This window comes from Sinohyriopsis cumingii, chromosome 18, assembly GCF_028554795.1.
Source record: "Sinohyriopsis cumingii isolate HCF-2022 chromosome 18, ASM2855479v2, whole genome shotgun sequence".
NCBI classification, from domain to species: Eukaryota; Metazoa; Mollusca; class Bivalvia; order Unionida; family Unionidae; genus Sinohyriopsis; species Sinohyriopsis cumingii.
In genome coordinates, this window is record NC_142978.1 from 77,347,778 (window position 1) to 77,374,989 (window position 27,212).

Below are 27,212 nucleotides of genomic sequence, written 5' to 3' on the forward strand. Positions count from 1 at the left end.
GTATAAATAGGTAGTTATAATCCATCTCGATAACTCGAACATCTAACGAATGTGGATTACATCCCTTTTACTGTCAAATTAACTCCCCCTGCCTTTTCCACGACAAGAAATATAGAAATATTAATTAGTATCCTTTCTACCAGTATAAAGAAAATAAATGGGTTTCACTGAAATTCAAAATAGCCAATAGCAAAATGACACTGTATATTGAAAACTATGACCCTTTTGGATCTTTGTAGACATAACCATTCCACTATCGTCTTTACAAAAGCATTTGGAAAGTTCAAACTATTTCTCTTCAAAATAAAGCGTGAAAGTATAATGATTACTCTGGTTTCTCTTCACATCGTATTAATCTTTCGCCTTTTACTAAAGATTACCGTGGAGAGGAACATTTAATGAGTCTATAGACCATTCTTTGAAGCCTCACTTTGGTGAGGTACCAATTCAATTAAAGTAAACCTCTAGTTCAAATTTAGCATTTTGTTCTCTTTTCTTCTAACCAGATCCAAATGGAAGATAGTAACCGATGATTATATAATCAGGTCTCAGTACTTCCAGTTCGGTACTCACAAAGGTAGTTCTAGTCTATTGTTAGAACATTTATTCCTCTCTCATTGTCATGGTGATAGAAGAGTTATATTTATGCGATTTTGATAGGGATTTAAAGGTCATTGTTTATTCTTGAGAATATGAGCTCAGGTGTGGTTTTCCATGTGTATTTCGGCGATAGTGCATAGTCAGTAATAAGGCCATGGTGATGATCCGGAAGTGAAATATGTGTTCTGTTTACATACTGCTCTGTTGACAGTCCAGCCTCTCAAAAAAACCTTTGGCAAGAACTTCACCGTGAAGGTATTTTTAGATTAACATATGATTTGTACTGATTGTCACACAGTGGAAATGTCAGTCTCGAGAACCAAATGTAGAGAACATATAACAAAATTAATTGTGCTATGTCCTGTCAGTGCAGTATTTGAGTAAAGATTAAACTGGTATTAAATCTTTATTATTAATGAACGACACATGAAATTTCAATATGTTATGTATATTGACTTTGAAAAACAGTAGAATGAAATTAGAAATAAAAAGTTAAGTTTTATTTTGAAAAATTTAAATGAAATTTAAAAAGAAGTATAAAAAATTAAAACATTTACTCCAAAATATATAATATTTGTTGAAATGATATTAAATGATATCAGCATGTAAATATTCCTACACCATATATAAGTTCCAATGTTGGATATTTGTCAAATTTTGTCAGAGAAAATATCTTTGTAAGTCAAAATGAGACCATCATTTAAAATACACGAAGACAAAATTCCAATTTGTATTGGTCATTCAAAGTAATTATTAGGGGTCCAAGCAGTTAATTTATGTGTTTATCATGGGGTCACTTCCTGAGTAACACATATCTGCTTGTATGGCCTTCAGTAATTTTTTACAAACATAGTTATAGGGTATTTAGTGAGAGGACAGAGATGAAAACTTTATACTAGAACCTAGTCAAGTTCTCTACTAAATCATTTTAAACTGTCCCAGAATGAAATACAGTTCAAAGGGATAAAATATACTTTCCCCATGTATATTACCCTTGGATGTAAGAAAACAGCAAAATAATATAAGCTGAACACAAAATGCATTCCATTGTATTGTTCAGTTTGGTTACGATATTGATTGGTGTAGTGCAGCATTGTGGCCTATATGATGTTATGGGAATGCTGATGATCCATCTTGCTTTATGCATTATTAATTACTAATAATATTTGTTAACTGACACTCTAAAGATTGCATAAGAAATATTCAAACAGATTATTTGAATTTAACTTTGTACAACTGATTTTGCGATAGCTACATATCCCACATGAACAAATATTCATATATTTTAGAATGTTTGGGATCAAACGTTCACATTCAGTACATCATATAGGCTGACATTGTACATATAGTGAATCTGTAAGGCCCATTTCTGGCTGTGTGCGCTGAAAATATCCCAAAATGTTATTTTCATCATGAGTAGGCCTATGTATGATAACATATTTCAATTTAGTACTATGACAGTGTGCAGTATTGTAGCATCAGCTGATATCTGATTCCATTGAATCATTGAGTTTAATAATTGGTAACCAACACTCTTAATGATAAATGTTGAAACAGATCATTTGAATTTTGTTTGCACATTTGATCTTAACAAGTACATTGTATATGTCCCACATATGTAAATGTCCATCCTGGTTTTCACGTTTTGGGGATCAGAATTTCACATTTAGTTGACGATATAGGATTTATTGGTATCTATAGTTGATCTGTGTGGCCACATTTTGCTGTATTCATCTGCAATATCCAAAATTGTTATTTCCCTCATGAATAAGATCGCTTATAGTCATATATTTTAATTTATTACATTGTCGATTGACCTTCCTGTATACTGGTATGTACTAATGTTTGCACCAATGATCAAACCTCACCGCCCCAACATTGCCTTAAACTGTATGATACATAGTCTACCTGATTTGCTATTTAACCTGTAAATGGCTAAATATGCTTCTAGAAACCCCATATATTTTTAGGATGAATTTATCACTTTAATACATGGTCATCGCTTCACCTTTTTGAGTGTCAGTCTGTCATGTTTAATATTTTTCCCATGCTTGCAACCTTAATGTTATTTTGAAATCACCATATCGAACACATTTTAAATTCATTTACCTACATCTTACTGTTTTCTAGAATCAAGTGAGACATGTTATATCTTTTCAGGTCTAACATTGTATCTGGAACAAAATGTTAGAGTTGGATCAGTTTGGAAGCTCTCCAGTAGTCCGGTGGTGATAGCAAGGTTTCATAAGGACATGTGAAGTGTACTGTCATAAGTGACCATGATTAGTTCATATCACCACACTGATATATAGCACCACAAAGACATGGCTTAGGTCTTCATGAGAGAGAATAACACCATTTTTCAGTAAGGTAGAGCCTCCCTAGAAACTGTATTTTCCTATCCCATTGTCACCTTTTGTAGTTATTGACATTGAAATGGAATGCATTTTTGCTATACAACATGGTAGTGGTCCCATCCGAACTTTAAATCTGAGTGCGCTATTACTTATACAAACAACTGCCTACGTACCTGACACAATATGTGGAACATAGCACCTGTCACTGTTTCTTTAGTGTCTACACCTATATGCATCTGGACAGGCATATTGCGGTTTGCTGCCAAAATCACTATGAGCTGTGTTGCTTCACTAACCCTGGGAAAAATGATATCACTTGTACAGACTTAAGCTACCATTTGTTTTAAATACCATGTATTAGTCAACTTTGCTGTCTAAAATTTGTCAAACTGAATTTTAAAACTTGTAGGAAAATTTATATTTTCAATAAAATGTAGTTTTTAAAATTTAAATGTTTATTTAAATTTCCTTTATCAATAATTTCAAATTGTAAACATATTCTCAGAGAGGCCTTGTACATTCAGGTTTTCATTGCATTGAAAAATTCTTATAATTAAGGAAGATATAGCAAATTAAGTTTTGGTTTCTCAAGAGCACTTGGACCAAAACTTGCACCCTGTGGAACACCAGCACTACACACTTTCTGAAAGGTGTCACGTGTCTTGTTTGTAATAAAATTCAAAAAGACTTCATGTATAAAATTGAAATAGGTGTGGCATGCAAATATAAAAGTTTGACTAAAATTGGCCATAACAAATTGGGCCTGTCAGGAATCAGGTCACAATTAGTACATCCAGTTCAGTACCAATAGATGTAGTTCAAGTCTATTTTTAGAATATTTCTTCCTCTCATTTTGGTGGTGACAGAAGAGTTATATTTATGCATTTTTTAGGGATTTAAGAAGTATTGAGAAACAAATGTAGAGAACATAGAGTAAAATTAATTGTGTTCTATGTCCTTATGGATCTGACCTTGTTCGATTTATTGACAAATGGAGTTTATCAGGAATATTATGTTCCCTGAATATTACTGGACCAGAAGTATGTTAGTTATCACGTCACTTTCTCGCATCATACCTTCTATTTTGTCCTCTTTATCTCACATGTATATGGTATGCATGTGTGTTTGGAAGTAAGTAACATTATCTTATGTTTATGAATTTAGCATTTGATGTGATCTTATTCAAATACATGTATGTAGATGCACGTTTGCTTTTTAGACCAACAAGTAGATCTCCGCCTTTTCTTCTTTTTTCTCCCCTGACATTACCGGTAGTGTCAGAAAAAAACAAAAGAAGCGATGATCTACTTGCTGGTCTAGTTTGCGTGGAATATGTATGCAAATGTATGTACAAGTATTATATTTGCATATGGTCATCCAAAGTGTATCAATTTAGCGTTCATATATATACCAATCATGTGCTGCAAAATGGCATTAAACCCAGTAAAACCAATCTGAATAATCAATCCGCTAATAAAAAGAGGCGTGATCTAACGATTGTGGACTAGATGTATCAAAGTTTTGGAAATTAAGATCTGTTAAGTGTATATTTGAAACTCGTCTGCAGTAAAAACGCCCTGTGTATATACATGCACGAGTGTGTGTGTGTGTGTGTGTGTGTGTGTGTTTTGACTGAAAATCAAAGAACCGAAGGTACTGTAATATTAATTGCATTTGAAAGATGCAAGTTGTTTTTTTCTTGTTATTGTTGGAAAATGGCGTCAAACTCACAACATCACGCTGAATATGAGTAAACAGTGTGTGTGTGTGTGTGTGTGTCTAATATCAACGAACCTAAAGCACCATAAGCTTACGTCCATGTGCAAGTGGCAACATGGTTGGGGTTTTTTGTTTGTTTGTTGTGATCTGTTCATTATTTTTTTCTCTACCTATGAGCATGTGCCATGGTATATTTCATCTTCGAACTAATTCTAAGAAATTAATAAATTCTTTGGGAAAGGCTTATTACATCGGCTTTACAATTTCATTAATGATCAAAGCTGCTCAGATTTGCTCCTTGAGGCATCTAACGAAACCAAATTAAAGCAAAACAGACGAAATAACATTAAGGAAATTTTTTTGACTATGGCTGCCTAAAAATAATTCAAAAAGAACAATCTTAAAACCATTCACATGTCACAGAGTACCAGCAAGTTTTAATATGCAACTTTGGAGGCCTCGTATTTCTAGCTACTTTTATGTATTTGTGATTGAAAATCTCTAACGAAATCTGAGTTGTTACTTACATAAACTTTGTATTACTATTATTTTTGATGGATAGTAACACCGGCTGCATTCATTTAAACTCAAAACATACAAATCTATGAAAACGGCATGACACGTTTCCGACAGAAAATAATTTTCAATGCTGGCGATGTATCACAGCAGGTGACATATCTTAAAAGAAATGAAGAATTTACACGTAAGTATTAAGGTTTTAAATGCTAATTTTAAACTACATGGAATTAAACGGGAACCCGGATGGCCGAGTGTTCTAAAGCGCTCGACTTTACCAATCACTGCCATCTCATCTCGATCCACGTGGTTCGGGTCTCGGGGTCGGTCTATGTGTGTATATGAGAAAGGTTGCCATTAGCCTCTCGTGAGTCGGTGGCTCTTCCCGAGGTTTTCTCCAGTTTCTTATGCCACTATTTATACTGGCCGCCATGTATAGCCTATCACGTGCTGAAAAATGGCGTTATTCCCACAACAACAACATGGGAATATGTTATGCGCCTTTTTCGCGAGTTGGATCTAACAGAGAAGCAGTTTTAGCAGTAGGAAGAGAAACTCATTGATGCTCATTTTACAAAGAGTTTTCAATTTAATTTTCCTGAAATCTATACCTCAAAAGCCGAAATCTAAGCTGCGTACCACTACCGAAACGAGAGAGGAAACAATGCTCTAAATATAGACTGGGACTACTTTTGTGGGTACTGATCCGGAAGTAATAATTGCGACTCAATTTCATTAACGGCAGCCTAAACATGTCTGAATCTTTACTTAACCATGTGTGGACCACCTATTGGAATTGTACCAAACGCAATAAAGACAGTTAATGGTCTAAGCTTGGTATAACATACCCTAGTTTGCTAGTACATATGCCAGGTTTAAGGTCTACATTGCTCTCCTCGGAGAAGACAGATGATATCCCAAACATCTGAAACATCCACACGTTGCATTAATCTAAAATGGAATTTTTTTTCTTCAAGTAAATTTTGATTTCCTATATGAATAAAACACCTGTTATTTTTTTCCAAATTAGTAATCTTTTCCTGATGTATAAATAGGTAGTTATAATCCATCTCGATAACTCGAACATCTAACGAATGTGGATTACATCCCTTTTACTGTCAAATTAACTCCCCCTGCCTTTTCCACGACAAGAAATATAGAAATATTAATTAGTATCCTTTCTACCAGTATAAAGAAAATAAATGGGTTTCACTGAAATTCAAAATAGCCAATAGCAAAATGACACTGTATATTGAAAACTATGACCCTTTTGGATCTTTGTAGACATAACCATTCCACTATCGTCTTTACAAAAGCATTTGGAAAGTTCAAACTATTTCTCTTCAAAATAAAGCGTGAAAGTATAATGATTACTCTGGTTTCTCTTCACATCGTATTAATCTTTCGCCTTTTACTAAAGATTACCGTGGAGAGGAACATTTAATGAGTCTATAGACCATTCTTTGAAGCCTCACTTTGGTGAGGTACCAATTCAATTAAAGTAAACCTCTAGTTCAAATTTAGCATTTTGTTCTCTTTTCTTCTAACCAGATCCAAATGGAAGATAGTAACCGATGATTATATAATCAGGTCTCAGTACTTCCAGTTCGGTACTCACAAAGGTAGTTCTAGTCTATTGTTAGAACATTTATTCCTCTCTCATTGTCATGGTGATAGAAGAGTTATATTTATGCGATTTTGATAGGGATTTAAAGGTCATTGTTTATTCTTGAGAATATGAGCTCAGGTGTGGTTTTCCATGTGTATTTCGGCGATAGTGCATAGTCAGTAATAAGGCCATGGTGATGATCCGGAAGTGAAATATGTGTTCTGTTTACATACTGCTCTGTTGACAGTCCAGCCTCTCAAAAAAACCTTTGGCAAGAACTTCACCGTGAAGGTATTTTTAGATTAACATATGATTTGTACTGATTGTCACACAGTGGAAATGTCAGTCTCGAGAACCAAATGTAGAGAACATATAACAAAATTAATTGTGCTATGTCCTGTCAGTGCAGTATTTGAGTAAAGATTAAACTGGTATTAAATCTTTATTATTAATGAACGACACATGAAATTTCAATATGTTATGTATATTGACTTTGAAAAACAGTAGAATGAAATTAGAAATAAAAAGTTAAGTTTTATTTTGAAAAATTTAAATGAAATTTAAAAAGAAGTATAAAAAATTAAAACATTTACTCCAAAATATATAATATTTGTTGAAATGATATTAAATGATATCAGCATGTAAATATTCCTACACCATATATAAGTTCCAATGTTGGATATTTGTCAAATTTTGTCAGAGAAAATATCTTTGTAAGTCAAAATGAGACCATCATTTAAAATACACGAAGACAAAATTCCAATTTGTATTGGTCATTCAAAGTATTTATTAGGGGTCCAAGCAGTTAATTTATGTGTTTATCATGGGGTCACTTCCTGAGTAACACATATCTGCTTGTATGGCCTTCAGTAATTTTTTACAAACATAGTTATAGGGTATTTAGTGAGAGGACAGAGATGAAAACTTTATACTAGAACCTAGTCAAGTTCTCTACTAAATCATTTTAAACTGTCCCAGAATGAAATACAGTTCAAAGGGATAAAATATACTTTCCCCATGTATATTACCCTTGGATGTAAGAAAACAGCAAAATAATATAAGCTGAACACAAAATGCATTCCATTGTATTGTTCAGTTTGGTTACGATATTGATTGGTGTAGTGCAGCATTGTGGCCTATATGATGTTATGGGAATGCTGATGATCCATCTTGCTTTATGCATTATTAATTACTAATAATATTTGTTAACTGACACTCTAAAGATTGCATAAGAAATATTCAAACAGATTATTTGAATTTAACTTTGTACAACTGATTTTGCGATAGCTACATATCCCACATGAACAAATATTCATATATTTTAGAATGTTTGGGATCAAACGTTCACATTCAGTACATCATATAGGCTGACATTGTACATATAGTGAATCTGTAAGGCCCATTTCTGGCTGTGTGCGCTGAAAATATCCCAAAATGTTATTTTCATCATGAGTAGGCCTATGTATGATAACATATTTCAATTTAGTACTATGACAGTGTGCAGTATTGTAGCATCAGCTGATATCTGATTCCATTGAATCATTGAGTTTAATAATTGGTAACCAACACTCTTAATGATAAATGTTGAAACAGATCATTTGAATTTTGTTTGCACATTTGATCTTAACAAGTACATTGTATATGTCCCACATATGTAAATGTCCATCCTGGTTTTCACGTTTTGGGGATCAGAATTTCACATTTAGTTGACGATATAGGATTTATTGGTATCTATAGTTGATCTGTGTGGCCACATTTTGCTGTATTCATCTGCAATATCCAAAATTGTTATTTCCCTCATGAATAAGATCGCTTATAGTCATATATTTTAATTTATTACATTGTCGATTGACCTTCCTGTATACTGGTATGTACTAATGTTTGCACCAATGATCAAACCTCACCGCCCCAACATTGCCTTAAACTGTATGATACATAGTCTACCTGATTTGCTATTTAACCTGTAAATGGCTAAATATGCTTCTAGAAACCCCATATATTTTTAGGATGAATTTATCACTTTAATACATGGTCATCGCTTCACCTTTTTGAGTGTCAGTCTGTCATGTTTAATATTTTTCCCATGCTTGCAACCTTAATGTTATTTTGAAATCACCATATCGAACACATTTTAAATTCATTTACCTACATCTTACTGTTTTCTAGAATCAAGTGAGACATGTTATATCTTTTCAGGTCTAACATTGTATCTGGAACAAAATGTTAGAGTTGGATCAGTTTGGAAGCTCTCCAGTAGTCCGGTGGTGATAGCAAGGTTTCATAAGGACATGTGAAGTGTACTGTCATAAGTGACCATGATTAGTTCATATCACCACACTGATATATAGCACCACAAAGACATGGCTTAGGTCTTCATGAGAGAGAATAACACCATTTTTCAGTAAGGTAGAGCCTCCCTAGAAACTGTATTTTCCTATCCCATTGTCACCTTTTGTAGTTATTGACATTGAAATGGAATGCATTTTTGCTATACAACATGGTAGTGGTCCCATCCGAACTTTAAATCTGAGTGCGCTATTACTTATACAAACAACTGCCTACGTACCTGACACAATATGTGGAACATAGCACCTGTCACTGTTTCTTTAGTGTCTACACCTATATGCATCTGGACAGGCATATTGCGGTTTGCTGCCAAAATCACTATGAGCTGTGTTGCTTCACTAACCCTGGGAAAAATGATATCACTTGTACAGACTTAAGCTACCATTTGTTTTAAATACCATGTATTAGTCAACTTTGCTGTCTAAAATTTGTCAAACTGAATTTTAAAACTTGTAGGAAAATTTATATTTTCAATAAAATGTAGTTTTTAAAATTTAAATGTTTATTTAAATTTCCTTTATCAATAATTTCAAATTGTAAACATATTCTCAGAGAGGCCTTGTACATTCAGGTTTTCATTGCATTGAAAAATTCTTATAATTAAGGAAGATATAGCAAATTAAGTTTTGGTTTCTCAAGAGCACTTGGACCAAAACTTGCACCCTGTGGAACACCAGCACTACACACTTTCTGAAAGGTGTCACGTGTCTTGTTTGTAATAAAATTCAAAAAGACTTCATGTATAAAATTGAAATAGGTGTGGCATGCAAATATAAAAGTTTGACTAAAATTGGCCATAACAAATTGGGCCTGTCAGGAATCAGGTCACAATTAGTACATCCAGTTCAGTACCAATAGATGTAGTTCAAGTCTATTTTTAGAATATTTCTTCCTCTCATTTTGGTGGTGACAGAAGAGTTATATTTATGCATTTTTTAGGGATTTAAGAAGTATTGAGAAACAAATGTAGAGAACATAGAGTAAAATTAATTGTGTTCTATGTCCTTATGGATCTGACCTTGTTCGATTTATTGACAAATGGAGTTTATCAGGAATATTATGTTCCCTGAATATTACTGGACCAGAAGTATGTTAGTTATCACGTCACTTTCTCGCATCATACCTTCTATTTTGTCCTCTTTATCTCACATGTATATGGTATGCATGTGTGTTTGGAAGTAAGTAACATTATCTTATGTTTATGAATTTAGCATTTGATGTGATCTTATTCAAATACATGTATGTAGATGCACGTTTGCTTTTTAGACCAACAAGTAGATCTCCGCCTTTTCTTCTTTTTTCTCCCCTGACATTACCGGTAGTGTCAGAAAAAAACAAAAGAAGCGATGATCTACTTGCTGGTCTAGTTTGCGTGGAATATGTATGCAAATGTATGTACAAGTATTATATTTGCATATGGTCATCCAAAGTGTATCAATTTAGCGTTCATATATATACCAATCATGTGCTGCAAAATGGCATTAAACCCAGTAAAACCAATCTGAATAATCAATCCGCTAATAAAAAGAGGCGTGATCTAACGATTGTGGACTAGATGTATCAAAGTTTTGGAAATTAAGATCTGTTAAGTGTATATTTGAAACTCGTCTGCAGTAAAAACGCCCTGTGTATATACATGCACGAGTGTGTGTGTGTGTGTGTGTGTGTGTGTGTGTGTTTTGACTGAAAATCAAAGAACCGAAGGTACTGTAATATTAATTGCATTTGAAAGATGCAAGTTGTTTTTTTCTTGTTATTGTTGGAAAATAGCGTCAAACTCACAACATCACGCTGAATATGAGTAAACAGTGTGTGTGTGTGTGTGTGTGTGTGTCTAATATCAACGAACCTAAAGCACCATAAGCTTACGTCCATGTGCAAGTGGCAACATGGTTGGGGTTTTTTGTTTGTTTGTTGTGATCTGTTCATTCTTTTTTTCTCTACCTATGAGCGTGTGCCATGGTATATTTCATCTTCGAACTAATTCTAAGAAATTAATAAATTCTTTGGGAAAGGCTTATTACATCGGCTTTACAATTTCATTAATGATCAAAGCTGCTCAGATTTGCTCCTTGAGGCATCTAACGAAACCAAATTAAAGCAAAACAGACGAAATAACATTAAGGAAATTTTTTTGACTATGGCTGCCTAAAAATAATTCAAAAAGAACAATCTTAAAACCATTCACATGTCACAGAGTACCAGCAAGTTTTAATATGCAACTTTGGAGGCCTCGTATTTCTAGCTACTTTTATGTATTTGTGATTGAAAATCTCTAACGAAATCTGAGTTGTTACTTACATAAACTTTGTATTACTATTATTTTTGATGGATAGTAACACCGGCTGCATTCATTTAAACTCAAAACATACAAATCTATGAAAACGGCATGACACGTTTCCGACAGAAAATAATTTTCAATGCTGGCGATGTATCACAGCAGGTGACATATCTTAAAAGAAATGAAGAATTTACACGTAAGTATTAAGGTTTTAAATGCTAATTTTAAACTACATGGAATTAAACGGGAACCCGGATGGCCGAGTGTTCTAAAGCGCTCGACTTTACCAATCACTGCCATCTCATCTCGATCCACGTGGTTCGGGTCTCGGGGTCGGTCTATGTGTGTATATGAGAAAGGTTGCCATTAGCCTCTCGTGAGTCGGTGGCTCTTCCCGAGGTTTTCTCCAGTTTCTTATGCCACTATTTATACTGGCCGCCATGTATAGCCTATCACGTGCTGAAAAATGGCGTTATTCCCACAACAACAACATGGGAATATGTTATGCGCCTTTTTCGCGAGTTGGATCTAACAGAGAAGCAGTTTTAGCAGTAGGAAGAGAAACTCATTGATGCTCATTTTACAAAGAGTTTTCAATTTAATTTTCCTGAAATCTATACCTCAAAAGCCGAAATCTAAGCTGCGTACCACTACCGAAACGAGAGAGGAAACAATGCTCTAAATATAGACTGGGACTACTTTTGTGGGTACTGATCCGGAAGTAATAATTGCGACTCAATTTCATTAACGGCAGCCTAAACATGTCTGAATCTTTACTTAACCATGTGTGGACCACCTATTGGAATTGTACCAAACGCAATAAAGACAGTTAATGGTCTAAGCTTGGTATAACATACCCTAGTTTGCTAGTACATATGCCAGGTTTAAGGTCTACATTGCTCTCCTCGGAGAAGACAGATGATATCCCAAACATCTGAAACATCCACACGTTGCATTAATCTAAAATGGAATTTTTTTTCTTCAAGTAAATTTTGATTTCCTATATGAATAAAACACCTGTTATTTTTTTCCAAATTAGTAATCTTTTCCTGATGTATAAATAGGTAGTTATAATCCATCTCGATAACTCGAACATCTAACGAATGTGGATTACATCCCTTTTACTGTCAAATTAACTCCCCCTGCCTTTTCCACGACAAGAAATATAGAAATATTAATTAGTATCCTTTCTACCAGTATAAAGAAAATAAATGGGTTTCACTGAAATTCAAAATAGCCAATAGCAAAATGACACTGTATATTGAAAACTATGACCCTTTTGGATCTTTGTAGACATAACCATTCCACTATCGTCTTTACAAAAGCATTTGGAAAGTTCAAACTATTTCTCTTCAAAATAAAGCGTGAAAGTATAATGATTACTCTGGTTTCTCTTCACATCGTATTAATCTTTCGCCTTTTACTAAAGATTACCGTGGAGAGGAACATTTAATGAGTCTATAGACCATTCTTTGAAGCCTCACTTTGGTGAGGTACCAATTCAATTAAAGTAAACCTCTAGTTCAAATTTAGCATTTTGTTCTCTTTTCTTCTAACCAGATCCAAATGGAAGATAGTAACCGATGATTATATAATCAGGTCTCAGTACTTCCAGTTCGGTACTCACAAAGGTAGTTCTAGTCTATTGTTAGAACATTTATTCCTCTCTCATTGTCATGGTGATAGAAGAGTTATATTTATGCGATTTTGATAGGGATTTAAAGGTCATTGTTTATTCTTGAGAATATGAGCTCAGGTGTGGTTTTCCATGTGTATTTCGGCGATAGTGCATAGTCAGTAATAAGGCCATGGTGATGATCCGGAAGTGAAATATGTGTTCTGTTTACATACTGCTCTGTTGACAGTCCAGCCTCTCAAAAAAACCTTTGGCAAGAACTTCACCGTGAAGGTATTTTTAGATTAACATATGATTTGTACTGATTGTCACACAGTGGAAATGTCAGTCTCGAGAACCAAATGTAGAGAACATATAACAAAATTAATTGTGCTATGTCCTGTCAGTGCAGTATTTGAGTAAAGATTAAACTGGTATTAAATCTTTATTATTAATGAACGACACATGAAATTTCAATATGTTATGTATATTGACTTTGAAAAACAGTAGAATGAAATTAGAAATAAAAAGTTAAGTTTTATTTTGAAAAATTTAAATGAAATTTAAAAAGAAGTATAAAAAATTAAAACATTTACTCCAAAATATATAATATTTGTTGAAATGATATTAAATGATATCAGCATGTAAATATTCCTACACCATATATAAGTTCCAATGTTGGATATTTGTCAAATTTTGTCAGAGAAAATATCTTTGTAAGTCAAAATGAGACCATCATTTAAAATACACGAAGACAAAATTCCAATTTGTATTGGTCATTCAAAGTAATTATTAGGGGTCCAAGCAGTTAATTTATGTGTTTATCATGGGGTCACTTCCTGAGTAACACATATCTGCTTGTATGGCCTTCAGTAATTTTTTACAAACATAGTTATAGGGTATTTAGTGAGAGGACAGAGATGAAAACTTTATACTAGAACCTAGTCAAGTTCTCTACTAAATCATTTTAAACTGTCCCAGAATGAAATACAGTTCAAAGGGATAAAATATACTTTCCCCATGTATATTACCCTTGGATGTAAGAAAACAGCAAAATAATATAAGCTGAACACAAAATGCATTCCATTGTATTGTTCAGTTTGGTTACGATATTGATTGGTGTAGTGCAGCATTGTGGCCTATATGATGTTATGGGAATGCTGATGATCCATCTTGCTTTATGCATTATTAATTACTAATAATATTTGTTAACTGACACTCTAAAGATTGCATAAGAAATATTCAAACAGATTATTTGAATTTAACTTTGTACAACTGATTTTGCGATAGCTACATATCCCACATGAACAAATATTCATATATTTTAGAATGTTTGGGATCAAACGTTCACATTCAGTACATCATATAGGCTGACATTGTACATATAGTGAATCTGTAAGGCCCATTTCTGGCTGTGTGCGCTGAAAATATCCCAAAATGTTATTTTCATCATGAGTAGGCCTATGTATGATAACATATTTCAATTTAGTACTATGACAGTGTGCAGTATTGTAGCATCAGCTGATATCTGATTCCATTGAATCATTGAGTTTAATAATTGGTAACCAACACTCTTAATGATAAATGTTGAAACAGATCATTTGAATTTTGTTTGCACATTTGATCTTAACAAGTACATTGTATATGTCCCACATATGTAAATGTCCATCCTGGTTTTCACGTTTTGGGGATCAGAATTTCACATTTAGTTGACGATATAGGATTTATTGGTATCTATAGTTGATCTGTGTGGCCACATTTTGCTGTATTCATCTGCAATATCCAAAATTGTTATTTCCCTCATGAATAAGATCGCTTATAGTCATATATTTTAATTTATTACATTGTCGATTGACCTTCCTGTATACTGGTATGTACTAATGTTTGCACCAATGATCAAACCTCACCGCCCCAACATTGCCTTAAACTGTATGATACATAGTCTACCTGATTTGCTATTTAACCTGTAAATGGCTAAATATGCTTCTAGAAACCCCATATATTTTTAGGATGAATTTATCACTTTAATACATGGTCATCGCTTCACCTTTTTGAGTGTCAGTCTGTCATGTTTAATATTTTTCCCATGCTTGCAACCTTAATGTTATTTTGAAATCACCATATCGAACACATTTTAAATTCATTTACCTACATCTTACTGTTTTCTAGAATCAAGTGAGACATGTTATATCTTTTCAGGTCTAACATTGTATCTGGAACAAAATGTTAGAGTTGGATCAGTTTGGAAGCTCTCCAGTAGTCCGGTGGTGATAGCAAGGTTTCATAAGGACATGTGAAGTGTACTGTCATAAGTGACCATGATTAGTTCATATCACCACACTGATATATAGCACCACAAAGACATGGCTTAGGTCTTCATGAGAGAGAATAACACCATTTTTCAGTAAGGTAGAGCCTCCCTAGAAACTGTATTTTCCTATCCCATTGTCACCTTTTGTAGTTATTGACATTGAAATGGAATGCATTTTTGCTATACAACATGGTAGTGGTCCCATCCGAACTTTAAATCTGAGTGCGCTATTACTTATACAAACAACTGCCTACGTACCTGACACAATATGTGGAACATAGCACCTGTCACTGTTTCTTTAGTGTCTACACCTATATGCATCTGGACAGGCATATTGCGGTTTGCTGCCAAAATCACTATGAGCTGTGTTGCTTCACTAACCCTGGGAAAAATGATATCACTTGTACAGACTTAAGCTACCATTTGTTTTAAATACCATGTATTAGTCAACTTTGCTGTCTAAAATTTGTCAAACTGAATTTTAAAACTTGTAGGAAAATTTATATTTTCAATAAAATGTAGTTTTTAAAATTTAAATGTTTATTTAAATTTCCTTTATCAATAATTTCAAATTGTAAACATATTCTCAGAGAGGCCTTGTACATTCAGGTTTTCATTGCATTGAAAAATTCTTATAATTAAGGAAGATATAGCAAATTAAGTTTTGGTTTCTCAAGAGCACTTGGACCAAAACTTGCACCCTGTGGAACACCAGCACTACACACTTTCTGAAAGGTGTCACGTGTCTTGTTTGTAATAAAATTCAAAAAGACTTCATGTATAAAATTGAAATAGGTGTGGCATGCAAATATAAAAGTTTGACTAAAATTGGCCATAACAAATTGGGCCTGTCAGGAATCAGGTCACAATTAGTACATCCAGTTCAGTACCAATAGATGTAGTTCAAGTCTATTTTTAGAATATTTCTTCCTCTCATTTTGGTGGTGACAGAAGAGTTATATTTATGCATTTTTTAGGGATTTAAGAAGTATTGAGAAACAAATGTAGAGAACATAGAGTAAAATTAATTGTGTTCTATGTCCTTATGGATCTGACCTTGTTCGATTTATTGACAAATGGAGTTTATCAGGAATATTATGTTCCCTGAATATTACTGGACCAGAAGTATGTTAGTTATCACGTCACTTTCTCGCATCATACCTTCTATTTTGTCCTCTTTATCTCACATGTATATGGTATGCATGTGTGTTTGGAAGTAAGTAACATTATCTTATGTTTATGAATTTAGCATTTGATGTGATCTTATTCAAATACATGTATGTAGATGCACGTTTGCTTTTTAGACCAACAAGTAGATCTCCGCCTTTTCTTCTTTTTTCTCCCCTGACATTACCGGTAGTGTCAGAAAAAAACAAAAGAAGCGATGATCTACTTGCTGGTCTAGTTTGCGTGGAATATGTATGCAAATGTATGTACAAGTATTATATTTGCATATGGTCATCCAAAGTGTATCAATTTAGCGTTCATATATATACCAATCATGTGCTGCAAAATGGCATTAAACCCAGTAAAACCAATCTGAATAATCAATCCGCTAATAAAAAGAGGCGTGATCTAACGATTGTGGACTAGATGTATCAAAGTTTTGGAAATTAAGATCTGTTAAGTGTATATTTGAAACTCGTCTGCAGTAAAAACGCCCTGTGTATATACATGCACGAGTGTGTGTGTGTGTGTGTGTGTGTGTGTGTGTTTTGACTGAAAATCAAAGAACCGAAGGTACTGTAATATTAATTGCATTTGAAAGATGCAAGTTGTTTTTTTCTTGTTATTGTTGGAAAATGGCGTCAAACTCACAACATCACGCTGAATATGAGTAAACAGTGTGTGTGTGTGTGTGTGTCTAATATCAACGAACCTAAAGCACCATAAGCTTACGTCCATGTGCAAGTGGCAACATGGTTGGGGTTTTTTGTTTGTTTGTTGTGATCTGTTCATTATTTTTTTCTCTACCTATGAGCATGTGCCATGGTATATTTCATCTTCGAACTAATTCTAAGAAATTAATAAATTCTTTGGGAAAGGCTTATTACATCGGCTTTACAATTTCATTAATGATCAAAGCTGCTCAGATTTGCTCCTTGAGGCATCTAACGAAACCAAATTAAAGCAAAACAGACGAAATAACATTAAGGAAATTTTTTTGACTATGGCTGCCTAAAAATAATTCAAAAAGAACAATCTTAAAACCATTCACATGTCACAGAGTACCAGCAAGTTTTAATATGCAACTTTGGAGGCCTCGTATTTCTAGCTACTTTTATGTATTTGTGATTGAAAATCTCTAACGAAATCTGAGTTGTTACTTACATAAACTTTGTATTACTATTATTTTTGATGGATAGTAACACCGGCTGCATTCATTTAAACTCAAAACATACAAATCTATGAAAACGGCATGACACGTTTCCGACAGAAAATAATTTTCAATGCTGGCGATGTATCACAGCAGGTGACATATCTTAAAAGAAATGAAGAATTTACACGTAAGTATTAAGGTTTTAAATGCTAATTTTAAACTACATGGAATTAAACGGGAACCCGGATGGCCGAGTGTTCTAAAGCGCTCGACTTTACCAATCACTGCCATCTCATCTCGATCCACGTGGTTCGGGTCTCGGGGTCGGTCTATGTGTGTATATGAGAAAGGTTGCCATTAGCCTCTCGTGAGTCGGTGGCTCTTCCCGAGGTTTTCTCCAGTTTCTTATGCCACTATTTATACTGGCCGCCATGTATAGCCTATCACGTGCTGAAAAATGGCGTTATTCCCACAACAACAACATGGGAATATGTTATGCGCCTTTTTCGCGAGTTGGATCTAACAGAGAAGCAGTTTTAGCAGTAGGAAGAGAAACTCATTGATGCTCATTTTACAAAGAGTTTTCAATTTAATTTTCCTGAAATCTATACCTCAAAAGCCGAAATCTAAGCTGCGTACCACTACCGAAACGAGAGAGGAAACAATGCTCTAAATATAGACTGGGACTACTTTTGTGGGTACTGATCCGGAAGTAATAATTGCGACTCAATTTCATTAACGGCAGCCTAAACATGTCTGAATCTTTACTTAACCATGTGTGGACCACCTATTGGAATTGTACCAAACGCAATAAAGACAGTTAATGGTCTAAGCTTGGTATAACATACCCTAGTTTGCTAGTACATATGCCAGGTTTAAGGTCTACATTGCTCTCCTCGGAGAAGACAGATGATATCCCAAACATCTGAAACATCCACACGTTGCATTAATCTAAAATGGAATTTTTTTTCTTCAAGTAAATTTTGATTTCCTATATGAATAAAACACCTGTTATTTTTTTCCAAATTAGTAATCTTTTCCTGATGTATAAATAGGTAGTTATAATCCATCTCGATAACTCGAACATCTAACGAATGTGGATTACATCCCTTTTACTGTCAAATTAACTCCCCCTGCCTTTTCCACGACAAGAAATATAGAAATATTAATTAGTATCCTTTCTACCAGTATAAAGAAAATAAATGGGTTTCACTGAAATTCAAAATAGCCAATAGCAAAATGACACTGTATATTGAAAACTATGACCCTTTTGGATCTTTGTAGACATAACCATTCCACTATCGTCTTTACAAAAGCATTTGGAAAGTTCAAACTATTTCTCTTCAAAATAAAGCGTGAAAGTATAATGATTACTCTGGTTTCTCTTCACATCGTATTAATCTTTCGCCTTTTACTAAAGATTACCGTGGAGAGGAACATTTAATGAGTCTATAGACCATTCTTTGAAGCCTCACTTTGGTGAGGTACCAATTCAATTAAAGTAAACCTCTAGTTCAAATTTAGCATTTTGTTCTCTTTTCTTCTAACCAGATCCAAATGGAAGATAGTAACCGATGATTATATAATCAGGTCTCAGTACTTCCAGTTCGGTACTCACAAAGGTAGTTCTAGTCTATTGTTAGAACATTTATTCCTCTCTCATTGTCATGGTGATAGAAGAGTTATATTTATGCGATTTTGATAGGGATTTAAAGGTCATTGTTTATTCTTGAGAATATGAGCTCAGGTGTGGTTTTCCATGTGTATTTCGGCGATAGTGCATAGTCAGTAATAAGGCCATGGTGATGATCCGGAAGTGAAATATGTGTTCTGTTTACATACTGCTCTGTTGACAGTCCAGCCTCTCAAAAAAACCTTTGGCAAGAACTTCACCGTGAAGGTATTTTTAGATTAACATATGATTTGTACTGATTGTCACACAGTGGAAATGTCAGTCTCGAGAACCAAATGTAGAGAACATATAACAAAATTAATTGTGCTATGTCCTGTCAGTGCAGTATTTGAGTAAAGATTAAACTGGTATTAAATCTTTATTATTAATGAACGACACATGAAATTTCAATATGTTATGTATATTGACTTTGAAAAACAGTAGAATGAAATTAGAAATAAAAAGTTAAGTTTTATTTTGAAAAATTTAAATGAAATTTAAAAAGAAGTATAAAAAATTAAAACATTTACTCCAAAATATATAATATTTGTTGAAATGATATTAAATGATATCAGCATGTAAATATTCCTACACCATATATAAGTTCCAATGTTGGATATTTGTCAAATTTTGTCAGAGAAAATATCTTTGTAAGTCAAAATGAGACCATCATTTAAAATACACGAAGACAAAATTCCAATTTGTATTGGTCATTCAAAGTATTTATTAGGGGTCCAAGCAGTTAATTTATGTGTTTATCATGGGGTCACTTCCTGAGTAACACATATCTGCTTGTATGGCCTTCAGTAATTTTTTACAAACATAGTTATAGGGTATTTAGTGAGAGGACAGAGATGAAAACTTTATACTAGAACCTAGTCAAGTTCTCTACTAAATCATTTTAAACTGTCCCAGAATGAAATACAGTTCAAAGGGATAAAATATACTTTCCCCATGTATATTACCCTTGGATGTAAGAAAACAGCAAAATAATATAAGCTGAACACAAAATGCATTCCATTGTATTGTTCAGTTTGGTTACGATATTGATTGGTGTAGTGCAGCATTGTGGCCTATATGATGTTATGGGAATGCTGATGATCCATCTTGCTTTATGCATTATTAATTACTAATAATATTTGTTAACTGACACTCTAAAGATTGCATAAGAAATATTCAAACAGATTATTTGAATTTAACTTTGTACAACTGATTTTGCGATAGCTACATATCCCACATGAACAAATATTCATATATTTTAGAATGTTTGGGATCAAACGTTCACATTCAGTACATCATATAGGCTGACATTGTACATATAGTGAATCTGTAAGGCCCATTTCTGGCTGTGTGCGCTGAAAATATCCCAAAATGTTATTTTCATCATGAGTAGGCCTATGTATGATAACATATTTCAATTTAGTACTATGACAGTGTGCAGTATTGTAGCATCAGCTGATATCTGATTCCATTGAATCATTGAGTTTAATAATTGGTAACCAACACTCTTAATGATAAATGTTGAAACAGATCATTTGAATTTTGTTTGCACATTTGATCTTAACAAGTACATTGTATATGTCCCACATATGTAAATGTCCATCCTGGTTTTCACGTTTTGGGGATCAGAATTTCACATTTAGTTGACGATATAGGATTTATTGGTATCTATAGTTGATCTGTGTGGCCACATTTTGCTGTATTCATCTGCAATATCCAAAATTGTTATTTCCCTCATGAATAAGATCGCTTATAGTCATATATTTTAATTTATTACATTGTCGATTGACCTTCCTGTATACTGGTATGTACTAATGTTTGCACCAATGATCAAACCTCACCGCCCCAACATTGCCTTAAACTGTATGATACATAGTCTACCTGATTTGCTATTTAACCTGTAAATGGCTAAATATGCTTCTAGAAACCCCATATATTTTTAGGATGAATTTATCACTTTAATACATGGTCATCGCTTCACCTTTTTGAGTGTCAGTCTGTCATGTTTAATATTTTTCCCATGCTTGCAACCTTAATGTTATTTTGAAATCACCATATCGAACACATTTTAAATTCATTTACCTACATCTTACTGTTTTCTAGAATCAAGTGAGACATGTTATATCTTTTCAGGTCTAACATTGTATCTGGAACAAAATGTTAGAGTTGGATCAGTTTGGAAGCTCTCCAGTAGTCCGGTGGTGATAGCAAGGTTTCATAAGGACATGTGAAGTGTACTGTCATAAGTGACCATGATTAGTTCATATCACCACACTGATATATAGCACCACAAAGACATGGCTTAGGTCTTCATGAGAGAGAATAACACCATTTTTCAGTAAGGTAGAGCCTCCCTAGAAACTGTATTTTCCTATCCCATTGTCACCTTTTGTAGTTATTGACATTGAAATGGAATGCATTTTTGCTATACAACATGGTAGTGGTCCCATCCGAACTTTAAATCTGAGTGCGCTATTACTTATACAAACAACTGCCTACGTACCTGACACAATATGTGGAACATAGCACCTGTCACTGTTTCTTTAGTGTCTACACCTATATGCATCTGGACAGGCATATTGCGGTTTGCTGCCAAAATCACTATGAGCTGTGTTGCTTCACTAACCCTGGGAAAAATGATATCACTTGTACAGACTTAAGCTACCATTTGTTTTAAATACCATGTATTAGTCAACTTTGCTGTCTAAAATTTGTCAAACTGAATTTTAAAACTTGTAGGAAAATTTATATTTTCAATAAAATGTAGTTTTTAAAATTTAAATGTTTATTTAAATTTCCTTTATCAATAATTTCAAATTGTAAACATATTCTCAGAGAGGCCTTGTACATTCAGGTTTTCATTGCATTGAAAAATTCTTATAATTAAGGAAGATATAGCAAATTAAGTTTTGGTTTCTCAAGAGCACTTGGACCAAAACTTGCACCCTGTGGAACACCAGCACTACACACTTTCTGAAAGGTGTCACGTGTCTTGTTTGTAATAAAATTCAAAAAGACTTCATGTATAAAATTGAAATAGGTGTGGCATGCAAATATAAAAGTTTGACTAAAATTGGCCATAACAAATTGGGCCTGTCAGGAATCAGGTCACAATTAGTACATCCAGTTCAGTACCAATAGATGTAGTTCAAGTCTATTTTTAGAATATTTCTTCCTCTCATTTTGGTGGTGACAGAAGAGTTATATTTATGCATTTTTTAGGGATTTAAGAAGTATTGAGAAACAAATGTAGAGAACATAGAGTAAAATTAATTGTGTTCTATGTCCTTATGGATCTGACCTTGTTCGATTTATTGACAAATGGAGTTTATCAGGAATATTATGTTCCCTGAATATTACTGGACCAGAAGTATGTTAGTTATCACGTCACTTTCTCGCATCATACCTTCTATTTTGTCCTCTTTATCTCACATGTATATGGTATGCATGTGTGTTTGGAAGTAAGTAACATTATCTTATGTTTATGAATTTAGCATTTGATGTGATCTTATTCAAATACATGTATGTAGATGCACGTTTGCTTTTTAGACCAACAAGTAGATCTCCGCCTTTTCTTCTTTTTTCTCCCCTGACATTACCGGTAGTGTCAGAAAAAAACAAAAGAAGCGATGATCTACTTGCTGGTCTAGTTTGCGTGGAATATGTATGCAAATGTATGTACAAGTATTATATTTGCATATGGTCATCCAAAGTGTATCAATTTAGCGTTCATATATATACCAATCATGTGCTGCAAAATGGCATTAAACCCAGTAAAACCAATCTGAATAATCAATCCGCTAATAAAAAGAGGCGTGATCTAACGATTGTGGACTAGATGTATCAAAGTTTTGGAAATTAAGATCTGTTAAGTGTATATTTGAAACTCGTCTGCAGTAAAAACGCCCTGTGTATATACATGCACGAGTGTGTGTGTGTGTGTGTGTGTGTGTGTGTGTTTTGACTGAAAATCAAAGAACCGAAGGTACTGTAATATTAATTGCATTTGAAAGATGCAAGTTGTTTTTTTCTTGTTATTGTTGGAAAATGGCGTCAAACTCACAACATCACGCTGAATATGAGTAAACAGTGTGTGTGTGTGTGTGTGTGTCTAATATCAACGAACCTAAAGCACCATAAGCTTACGTCCATGTGCAAGTGGCAACATGGTTGGGGTTTTTTGTTTGTTTGTTGTGATCTGTTCATTATTTTTTTCTCTACCTATGAGCATGTGCCATGGTATATTTCATCTTCGAACTAATTCTAAGAAATTAATAAATTCTTTGGGAAAGGCTTATTACATCGGCTTTACAATTTCATTAATGATCAAAGCTGCTCAGATTTGCTCCTTGAGGCATCTAACGAAACCAAATTAAAGCAAAACAGACGAAATAACATTAAGGAAATTTTTTTGACTATGGCTGCCTAAAAATAATTCAAAAAGAACAATCTTAAAACCATTCACATGTCACAGAGTACCAGCAAGTTTTAATATGCAACTTTGGAGGCCTCGTATTTCTAGCTACTTTTATGTATTTGTGATTGAAAATCTCTAACGAAATCTGAGTTGTTACTTACATAAACTTTGTATTACTATTATTTTTGATGGATAGTAACACCGGCTGCATTCATTTAAACTCAAAACATACAAATCTATGAAAACGGCATGACACGTTTCCGACAGAAAATAATTTTCAATGCTGGCGATGTATCACAGCAGGTGACATATCTTAAAAGAAATGAAGAATTTACACGTAAGTATTAAGGTTTTAAATGCTAATTTTAAACTACATGGAATTAAACGGGAACCCGGATGGCCGAGTGTTCTAAAGCGCTCGACTTTACCAATCACTGCCATCTCATCTCGATCCACGTGGTTCGGGTCTCGGGGTCGGTCTATGTGTGTATATGAGAAAGGTTGCCATTAGCCTCTCGTGAGTCGGTGGCTCTTCCCGAGGTTTTCTCCAGTTTCTTATGCCACTATTTATACTGGCCGCCATGTATAGCCTATCACGTGCTGAAAAATGGCGTTATTCCCACAACAACAACATGGGAATATGTTATGCGCCTTTTTCGCGAGTTGGATCTAACAGAGAAGCAGTTTTAGCAGTAGGAAGAGAAACTCATTGATGCTCATTTTACAAAGAGTTTTCAATTTAATTTTCCTGAAATCTATACCTCAAAAGCCGAAATCTAAGCTGCGTACCACTACCGAAACGAGAGAGGAAACAATGCTCTAAATATAGACTGGGACTACTTTTGTGGGTACTGATCCGGAAGTAATAATTGCGACTCAATTTCATTAACGGCAGCCTAAACATGTCTGAATCTTTACTTAACCATGTGTGGACCACCTATTGGAATTGTACCAAACGCAATAAAGACAGTTAATGGTCTAAGCTTGGTATAACATACCCTAGTTTGCTAGTACATATGCCAGGTTTAAGGTCTACATTGCTCTCCTCGGAGAAGACAGATGATATCCCAAACATCTGAAACATCCACACGTTGCATTAATCTAAAATGGAATTTTTTTTCTTCAAGTAAATTTTGATTTCCTATATGAATAAAACACCTGTTATTTTTTTCCAAATTAGTAATCTTTTCCTGATGTATAAATAGGTAGTTATAATCCATCTCGATAACTCGAACATCTAACGAATGTGGATTACATCCCTTTTACTGTCAAATTAACTCCCCCTGCCTTTTCCACGACAAGAAATATAGAAATATTAATTAGTATCCTTTCTACCAGTATAAAGAAAATAAATGGGTTTCACTGAAATTCAAAATAGCCAATAGCAAAATGACACTGTATATTGAAAACTATGACCCTTTTGGATCTTTGTAGACATAACCATTCCACTATCGTCTTTACAAAAGCATTTGGAAAGTTCAAACTATTTCTCTTCAAAATAAAGCGTGAAAGTATAATGATTACTCTGGTTTCTCTTCACATCGTATTAATCTTTCGCCTTTTACTAAAGATTACCGTGGAGAGGAACATTTAATGAGTCTATAGACCATTCTTTGAAGCCTCACTTTGGTGAGGTACCAATTCAATTAAAGTAAACCTCAAGTTCAAATTTAGCATTTTGTTCTCTTTTCTTCTAACCAGATCCAAATGGAAGATAGTAACCGATGATTATATAATCAGGTCTCAGTACTTCCAGTTCGGTACTCACAAAGGTAGTTCTAGTCTATTGTTAGAACATTTATTCCTCTCTCATTGTCATGGTGATAGAAGAGTTATATTTATGCGATTTTGATAGGGATTTAAAGGTCATTGTTTATTCTTGAGAATATGAGCTCAGGTGTGGTTTTCCATGTGTATTTCGGCGATAGTGCATAGTCAGTAATAAGGCCATGGTGATGATCCGGAAGTGAAATATGTGTTCTGTTTACATACTGCTCTGTTGACAGTCCAGCCTCTCAAAAAAACCTTTGGCAAGAACTTCACCGTGAAGGTATTTTTAGATTAACATATGATTTGTACTGATTGTCACACAGTGGAAATGTCAGTCTCGAGAACCAAATGTAGAGAACATATAACAAAATTAATTGTGCTATGTCCTGTCAGTGCAGTATTTGAGTAAAGATTAAACTGGTATTAAATCTTTATTATTAATGAACGACACATGAAATTTCAATATGTTATGTATATTGACTTTGAAAAACAGTAGAATGAAATTAGAAATAAAAAGTTAAGTTTTATTTTGAAAAATTTAAATGAAATTTAAAAAGAAGTATAAAAAATTAAAACATTTACTCCAAAATATATAATATTTGTTGAAATGATATTAAATGATATCAGCATGTAAATATTCCTACACCATATATAAGTTCCAATGTTGGATATTTGTCAAATTTTGTCAGAGAAAATATCTTTGTAAGTCAAAATGAGACCATCATTTAAAATACACGAAGACAAAATTCCAATTTGTATTGGTCATTCAAAGTATTTATTAGGGGTCCAAGCAGTTAATTTATGTGTTTATCATGGGGTCACTTCCTGAGTAACACATATCTGCTTGTATGGCCTTCAGTAATTTTTTACAAACATAGTTATAGGGTATTTAGTGAGAGGACAGAGATGAAAACTTTATACTAGAACCTAGTCAAGTTCTCTACTAAATCATTTTAAACTGTCCCAGAATGAAATACAGTTCAAAGGGATAAAATATACTTTCCCCATGTATATTACCCTTGGATGTAAGAAAACAGCAAAATAATATAAGCTGAACACAAAATGCATTCCATTGTATTGTTCAGTTTGGTTACGATATTGATTGGTGTAGTGCAGCATTGTGGCCTATATGATGTTATGGGAATGCTGATGATCCATCTTGCTTTATGCATTATTAATTACTAATAATATTTGTTAACTGACACTCTAAAGATTGCATAAGAAATATTCAAACAGATTATTTGAATTTAACTTTGTACAACTGATTTTGCGATAGCTACATATCCCACATGAACAAATATTCATATATTTTAGAATGTTTGGGATCAAACGTTCACATTCAGTACATCATATAGGCTGACATTGTACATATAGTGAATCTGTAAGGCCCATTTCTGGCTGTGTGCGCTGAAAATATCCCAAAATGTTATTTTCATCATGAGTAGGCCTATGTATGATAACATATTTCAATTTAGTACTATGACAGTGTGCAGTATTGTAGCATCAGCTGATATCTGATTCCATTGAATCATTGAGTTTAATAATTGGTAACCAACACTCTTAATGATAAATGTTGAAACAGATCATTTGAATTTTGTTTGCACATTTGATCTTAACAAGTACATTGTATATGTCCCACATATGTAAATGTCCATCCTGGTTTTCACGTTTTGGGGATC

The 27,212-nt window shown here is 33.8% G+C and overlaps 5 non-coding genes across 5 annotated transcripts; all 5 read left to right on the forward strand.

The window, feature by feature from the left end:
* The first annotated feature begins 325 nt into the window (after positions 1-325).
* Positions 326-441, forward strand: LOC149777040 (U5 spliceosomal RNA). Its single transcript, XR_016416314.1, has one exon. It is a non-coding gene; the product is annotated as a U5 spliceosomal RNA (small nuclear RNA).
* Positions 442-6,562: 6,121 nt separating this feature from the next.
* Positions 6,563-6,678, forward strand: LOC149777041 (U5 spliceosomal RNA). The gene has a single exon (XR_016416315.1). It is a non-coding gene; the product is annotated as a U5 spliceosomal RNA (small nuclear RNA).
* Positions 6,679-12,807: 6,129 nt separating this feature from the next.
* LOC149777042 (U5 spliceosomal RNA) lies at positions 12,808-12,923 on the forward strand. Its single transcript, XR_016416316.1, has one exon. It is a non-coding gene; the product is annotated as a U5 spliceosomal RNA (small nuclear RNA).
* A 6,121-nt stretch (positions 12,924-19,044) lies between these two features.
* LOC149777043 (U5 spliceosomal RNA) lies at positions 19,045-19,160 on the forward strand. The gene has a single exon (XR_016416317.1). It is a non-coding gene; the product is annotated as a U5 spliceosomal RNA (small nuclear RNA).
* A 6,123-nt stretch (positions 19,161-25,283) lies between these two features.
* LOC149777044 (U5 spliceosomal RNA) lies at positions 25,284-25,399 on the forward strand. Its single transcript, XR_016416318.1, has one exon. It is a non-coding gene; the product is annotated as a U5 spliceosomal RNA (small nuclear RNA).
* The last annotated feature ends 1,813 nt before the right edge of the window (positions 25,400-27,212 follow it).